The sequence below is a fragment of the Hordeum vulgare genome, chromosome 1H (assembly GCF_904849725.1).
Source record: "Hordeum vulgare subsp. vulgare chromosome 1H, MorexV3_pseudomolecules_assembly, whole genome shotgun sequence".
Taxonomy (NCBI): domain Eukaryota; kingdom Viridiplantae; phylum Streptophyta; class Magnoliopsida; order Poales; family Poaceae; genus Hordeum; species Hordeum vulgare.
In genome coordinates, this window is record NC_058518.1 from 71,154,285 (window position 1) to 71,162,125 (window position 7,841).

The following is a 7,841-nucleotide window of genomic DNA, read 5'->3' on the forward strand; positions in this document are numbered from 1 at the left end:
AGGCATAAACAGGGGTTTAAGCTTCTGTCACTCTCACAACCCATCATCTATTTGCTACTCCACAATGACTTCCCTTAGACCCATAACATGGTGAAGTGCCATGTAGTCGACGTTCACATGACACTACTAGGAGAAGTAACAACCTCCATATCATAAAAGTATTGAACGAATACCACCTTTACATTATTACTTATAACAAGACTTCTCCCATGTACTCAGGAATAATACTTAATACTCAAACATCATCAACATGTTCAATATCATATGTGTAATAATAACAATTAAGGATCTAACACCAAGTAATCCAACAAGCATTAACTACAAGATGTAATCAACAAAATTAGTAACCCGCAGGTACCAATCTCAGGTTTTGAGACAAAATTGAATACACATGATGAACTAGGCTTGGAGATGAGATGGTGTTGGTGAAGATGTTGATAAGGATTGACACTCCCATGAAGGAGGAAGCATTGGTGATCCCGATGGCTTCTATTTCCCCCTCTCGGAGGTGAATTCCCCCGGCAGAATCTCTTTGCCAAAGAGCAAAAGGGCCTCTGCCTAGGTTTCCGCTCGGGATGGCGGCAGTTCGTACCAAAAGATAACTTATAATTTTCTTGGGTAAAACACACCATATAGGAGAAGATGGTCATTAGAGGGCCAGCTGGGGCCCCACGAGCCATCAGCGCGTGGCCAGGGGGATCTCTATTGGCTTGTGCCCATCTGGTGGTCCTTCCCGGTATATTTTTGGCCCAGAAATTCTCAAATATTCCAAAAAAATCTTCGTAAAGTTTCAGGTCATTTGAAGCAAGTTGATTTTTCTGCCTTTTTCTCGGTTTCTCGGTCGAGAATTCCAGTTTCCAAATATTTTTCCCTCAGTGATGTACCTTGCATATTCATAGAGAAAACGCATAAGAATTGTATGATAATAATGGATAATGGACATGATCAACACAAATATCAATAGTAATTCATGATGCAAAATGAGCGTATAATGGGCCTATTCCGAGCGAGGCTCCCGTCTTCAGAGTGGTGCCCTGCACTATAGTCGAATTCTTGGCAAGAGAGGACCTGGTCGCTCGGGTGGGAGTAGCATCTTGCATCATGATATCCTCGATGATTGAAGGGTTTGGCAGTTCAAGCTCGATCACGTCACATGACCCTGCAAGTGTTGATGATCACTCGGTCGTTAATGGCAAGATAAATCAAGACATCCAAATGGAATCTAAACATGTTCACATGCTACCTTCCGAATAAGCGACGTCAGCATCAGTCTGGCCCTTATCTGGGGCCTTGGGCTCAAGCGAAGCGATCGAGGTATCAACCCTGCAGCGAAGACATTCAGGAAGCTATGAAATTCATCCAACCATCAAAAAACAACAATCGGAGTAGAAATGTGACAAGGCAAAAGTACTTACGCTCAAGCCACAAGCACGTCCACCTTGATCTTTGGTAGGAAAACTTTCGGGGCTTGGAAGTCATTATCTTGGGCTGCTTGGTGTCCTTCTCTGGCGACGCCGTAGGTTCACTCCGCCCTCGCTTGGAGCTACATGTCGGGGCAAAAGACACAGTCGGCTTGGTGGCACTCGGGGCCTTAGCACCGCTAGCATGGGCCCCACGGTCTTGGCGCACCATGGAACGGGTCTCGAACGAGACATCCTCAGACGGGGAGGAGTCTGCCTTGTCCCCGTCCTCTGAGTCATTGTCTCCTTCCTCAGACCCTTCCTCATTATCAGCATCGTCGTCGCCTCCTGAACCTTCCACTACAAGAAATATGTTCATATGTGATGTTTTTTAAAATGTCGTTGATGAATTCGTCATAAATCTATGAGGATTTCATCCGAGATCATCGTAAACCGTTTGAGGGGATCAAATCTACATATAAGTTACGATGATGTGAGTCAAAACATCGTAACCGCATAAGATGAGATCTTCATAACTTTTACGACGATTGTAAAAATGTCGTAACATGTTCTAACTATGTTGACATGTCACTCGTGGGTCCATTCTATCCCACCTGATCCGAGTTTGTGAAGCAACCTACTATTCTATCATTCCGAAAATTCTTGAAAAATTCTCATAAATACTTTGGACTATATATTCCTCAAATATGTGAAAACCCTCCCTTCCATAGTTCAAAAATAATTCAACAAGATTCATTTTCCTATTCTGTTCAGAATAGCACTTTGTGAAGGAAGTGCTATTTCTATTTCTTTGATTACCCTCATATTGTTTGGGCACTCTTTCCTATCCAAATCATTGCCTCATGAAAACTTTTGTAACGATTTGCCTAGTAAATCTTTCTCACCAAATTTCCAAAGTTTGTGTTCAGCTAACAGCTTTGTGAAGGAAGTACTAGATAGGAATATCCTGATGAGTTGAATTTTTTCCACATCATCTATGTGCCCAAAACGTAGCTCTCCATAAAATTTTAGCCACATCTGACAATTCATGTGAGCTCATCATCCAATCTTTGTTTTTGGTAATATTTTCATTTTGTGAAGCAACTATGTTTTATATTGCTTTATAGTTGATGAAAAATTTACCACGGGATGATACTGACCATATAACCTCACTGCACCAAATTTTAGCTCATTTAATTCAGCCAGTTTCTCTCAATATTTTTCCCAATATTCTATTCAGTAGAGAGCATTGTGAAGGAAGTACAATTTTTGTTTATCCAAATTTTATGAATTTTTTACAGTACCTTAATGTGCCCAAATTCTCCTCCTCCAAATTTAAGCTCAATCCAATCATCTATGTGAGCCCAGTTTTAATTACCACTTTCTGTCCAGATTGGCACATTGTGAAGGAAGTGTCACTTTGGCATGTCCAAATGGTATAATTTTTATACAGTGCCTTCATATGCCCAAATTAACATCATACACCAAATTTCAGGTCAATCCATTCATTCATTTGATCCTAGCTTTAACATCCATATTTCTGCATAATGTGTTACTTTGCAAAGCAAGTGCCACCTAGATTCATCCATTTGAGATAAAAATTTGCCAAGAGAGTCTCCTTAGTAGATGATCATCCTCAGCCAAAATTTAGGCCCATTGTCTATGTGAATTACCCGCACCGCTAATCAAACACTTGGCTGCTAATTCATGTTTGTGCTTAGTTCAGTCTCCTCATGAGATTATTCTATTGTATTATTCTTGCTAACACCTATCGAGGGATTGTCCAACCCACCAGACATGACTATTCCACCTAGAACGCGTGGCAATGCAACAGTTAGGCGGTGACCATGCGACTGGCATGCAAGTTCACGCACTCTGGAGTTGGGGCCCTCGACCACCATGCAAACCTCGACGTCAAGGCACCACACCATGTATTTCGGATTAATTAGATACTTATATACCTACAAATGATTTTTGCGAAAAATAAAGAGCAAACTATAATGCAGTTGCAGTTCAAATTTGACCTGCTTCCAGCTGAATCGACTTAAATTTGTCTTTTTCACGAGAGGTGGATAAAATCTTTTAACACCCAACCATTTTGTCAATTGTACATTAAATATGGACTAGTATTTTATAAAAATGATTTGGTACAATTTTAAAACAAATATATGGTAGGTCCTTCACAAAACAACTCATTTTGATCACTTGAAAAATGGAAAATGAATTTTTCATACAAGGAAAATGAAAACTTCCTTAATCAACATTGTTTGCCATTCCGATATGCACCCTTGTGCATAATATTATATCATTTCAACAAACTATGTCATGAATGTGGCTATAAGATTGATCATTTGGCTTGAAAGTCATGAATCTTCACACATGATGGCTCATTTCTAAGAACACTTGTTTAAAATAATTGTAGTATTACAAGTTTATTATTTTTCCTGGTAACTTTGTCACATATAATGACAGAATGCAATGGTTTTCCATTTTTTTGAATTTGTTTTGAATTTTCCATGGCCATTTCAAAACGCGGTCAAAATAGCGGGTATGACCGTTCATACCTAGTGGTTGAATCTTGGAAATGTTTTGATGCTTGTATGATTAAATAGGTACTTGTGTACCTATAAATTGTTTTTAGCAAAAATATAGAGCAAACTATAATGTAGATGCAGTTCAAATTTGACCCGCTTTCAGCTGATTCAACGGAAATTTGTCTTTTTTAGGAGAGATCGATAAAAGCCTTTAACACCCAACCATTTTGTCAATTATACATTAAATATGGCATAGTATTTTAGAAAAATGATTTGGTCCAATTTTGAAACAAATATATGGTAGGTCCTTCACAAAAAAGTTCATTTTGGACACTTGAAAAATGGAAAATGATTTTTACATACCAGGAAAATGAAAACTTCCTTAATCAATATTGTTTGTCATTCCAATATGCATCCTTGTGCATAATATTATATCATTTCAACAAACTATGTCATTAATGTGGCCATAAGATTGATATTTTGGCTTGAAAGCCATGGATCTTCACACATGATAGCTCATTTTTAAGAACACTTTTTTAAAATAATTGTCGTATTACAAGTTTATTATTTTTCCTGGTAACTCTGTCACATATAATGACACAATGCAAAGGTTTTCCATTTTTTTGATTTTTTTTTAATTTTTCATGGCCATTTCAAAATGCGGTCAAAACAGCGGGTATGACCGTTCCTACCTAGTGGTTGAATCTTGAGAATATTTTGATGTTTCTCTGATTAAGTAGATACTTGTGTACCTAGAAATGATTTTTTGAAAAAATAAAGATCTAACTATAATATAGCTGCAGTTCAAATTTGAGACGCTTCCAGCTGATTCAACGAAAATTTGCCTTTTCCACGAGAGCCGATAATATAGCTACAGTAACCTATCTAATTAAATTTTCAAAATTTGTATGGTGCACTTTTGCAAAATGTTTTTGATAGATGCTTTATAAAATTCCTCTATTTTTAGTACTTGAAAATTATTTTAAATCATTGATTTTTTGAAGGGGAATTTGACGATTTGCCACAAGTTTGTTTACACTTAGAGGATTTACCCCTGTTTTTCTTGTTACTAATAATTAGCCACACCTTTCTGAGAGTCTTAATGATTTGCCCCTTATGGACGACATGGAAATATAACACAAAATCAGTGACCAAACTGCCCGAGCCCAAATTAGCTAGCTTCATGTTTGACCGTTCCCGTTTCTCTGTTCGTTCGTATCCCGGCTGCTCGTCATGGCTCGCAGTAGTGTCTCTCGTTGCTATGGCTCGTGAACCCGCCTTGTTGTGCTGACCACTTCGCTCCAGACCAAGAGGAGCGCGGTGGTGATGGAGCCCTTGGTGTCGTCGACCTCCATGACCAAGTGGGCGGTATCTCGACGAGCTCCATGTGGTGATGGAGTCCTGGCCTTTCAAAAAGTATACGTACCCACATAATCCTAACATGCATGCAAAGAACCCTGCCAAATCAAACAAAAGCTAGCTAAAGATAAGCTGGAAGAAGGGCAATGACCCATCTTATTTAAAATTTCAGCAAAAGATAAGCACAAAATCACATCAAACAATGCCCTTTTGTAAAAAAAATTTGATAGATGCTTCACAAAATCCCTTTATTTTTAGTACCTGAAAACTATTTTAAATCATTGTTTTTTCGAACCAATCAAAACTCTTTCCACGGATTGATGACATGGCGCCCATCCATCCATCCATCCACCTTACGATCTCACATCCATCCATCGATGTATCTACAGAAAAAAAAACCACTGGCAACCCAAACCCTAGCTCAGACCCCTCTCCCCATCGCACCCTTGTCCCCATCTCCTCGCCGCCGCCACCTCCTCCCCGTCCCCGCCCCCTCCCGATCTAGTCCTGTCCCTGCCGCTCCCACCCATCGCTGACCTCGTCGTCCTCCTCACCCTCGCCGAGTTTCTTGCTCGCCTTAGCTCGCGGGGATGGAGCAGGATGCCGCCGCCTGTCCCCTCGCACCAGGCCCAGGACGACGGCGCCGTGGACGGCTGGACGCGCGACGACAGGGAGCCCCCTCCTACGGCGCCCCGGCGGAGTGCCCGAGGCCGTAGATCCTCCTCCGCGGGCGCCTCCGTGCAGCCAGGGCGCTCGTGCGCGGCCCTCAACTACGACGGTGCGTGCCCTTCAACCCCCTGTCTCGAATCCATGGATTGTATTGTCATTTGTTTCTGATCTGAGTGTCCATGGACGGTGGCAGGCAGCGGTGGGAGGAGCCCTGCGAGGACCTCGACGCCTGCTGTCGCGACCATAACCACTGCATCCGCAAGAAAGGTACTGAACCAACCGCTTTCACCCATCGCCGACCTCGTCGTCCTCCTCACCCACTGTCCTACAACCAATTCGGTCTCCCCTTTCCCTAATCTCCCTCCCCAGTCCGTCTCCGGGCTCCGCACGACGCGCACCGGCGGTCCACCTCGCCGCCGTGTTTCGCATCCACGCAACTCGGCGCAACGGTGGCCGCCTCCGCCGGCAGTCTCTCTCCACCGGACAAGCAGTAGCATACTAGTAGCAAGGTATGAAGCACTCTCTCGACTAGCTCGGAGCAATTTGCTACACTGCCTGCTGATTGCTCCCGATTGTTAGGTCGGGCCATGTCGAGCGAGGTGGTGAACGGGCTGGCCGGCGCCGCCGGCGGTATCATCGCCCAGATCATCACATACCCACTCCACAGCGAACCGACTTCTCTCCCATCCCGCCAAAAATAGTTCCAATACTCGCCTCCAATCAGCTCACTCCCCTCATTTCCTGGTGATGTCTAGAGCAGGTGAACACCCGGCAGCAGACAGAGAGGTCAGCGAAGAAGAAGAAGGCCGGTAGTGGTGGCTCCGACGCTTCCACCCTCTACCAGATGCTCCAGGTGATTCCTCTTAGGTACTTTATCGTTTATTTACAGTTACCAATGCCAATGTCCTAGTGGTTAATTGTGGATTCAAGTGACTGCAGCTGGTCCAAACTGAAAGCTGGGGTGGGTTGTACAGCGGCCTCAAACCCTCACTTATTGGCACCGCTGCCTCGCAGGTAAACCACAATAGTTTTGTAATTTTTGATCTGTTTTTCTGTCTGTGCAACATTATTCTCGAACAATCATGGATCTACGGTGTTCTTTCACAGTACGTAACACTTGGATAATTCCATCTACTCTGATTGGCTTATGTATCATATTTGTGTTTTTTTCGTTTGCAGGGAATCTATTACTACTTCTACCAGCTTCTGAAGAACATTTCTGACGATGGCCTTAACATCGCGTACGATTGGCTGTATAGGAGGATCTCTGACAGAGGCTGCCCGACGGCCGTCAACGACACGGAGAGAAAGCAAGACCTAGTCGGCTCGTCGGAGATGCTTGTTCATGTCCGTGGTCTACTTCATCCCATTTGCGTGGGTGAGTTTGATGAGCGTTCTAAATTTTCTGTCCTAAATCTATGTGTAAGAGTAGGCTCGTTCTTATATATCAATTACTTTGTCTTGCAGCACGGAGGTCAGATCTGCCGGAGGGATTTAGGTAACTAGATAATTTTTGAAACTGTTGTGTCCCGCATCTGTTGGATCAAAAGGGTCTTTTGTCAGAACTTGGTGAAAAATCTTCAGAAGAACGGTGTGCTCACTCTTCCGGCTCTGATAAAACTTCGTAAATGGTCAATTGGTTGGTTGTATATTGCAGTAGGACATCCCGTGTATCAATCTGCTACTTGTTAGATTTAGTCGCTTAATGGAGAACAACATATTCCATGCTCACATGTGTAGACAGATTATTAGTTGCAAACATCACCAACTTGCTCACACTTGTGTGTTTGATCTGATCTGTACTGTGTTGTTTAGATCCGTTTGAATTCTGTCAGATCCTATGACTTATGTCCATGCATGTAACTGCTTAATGCGACCG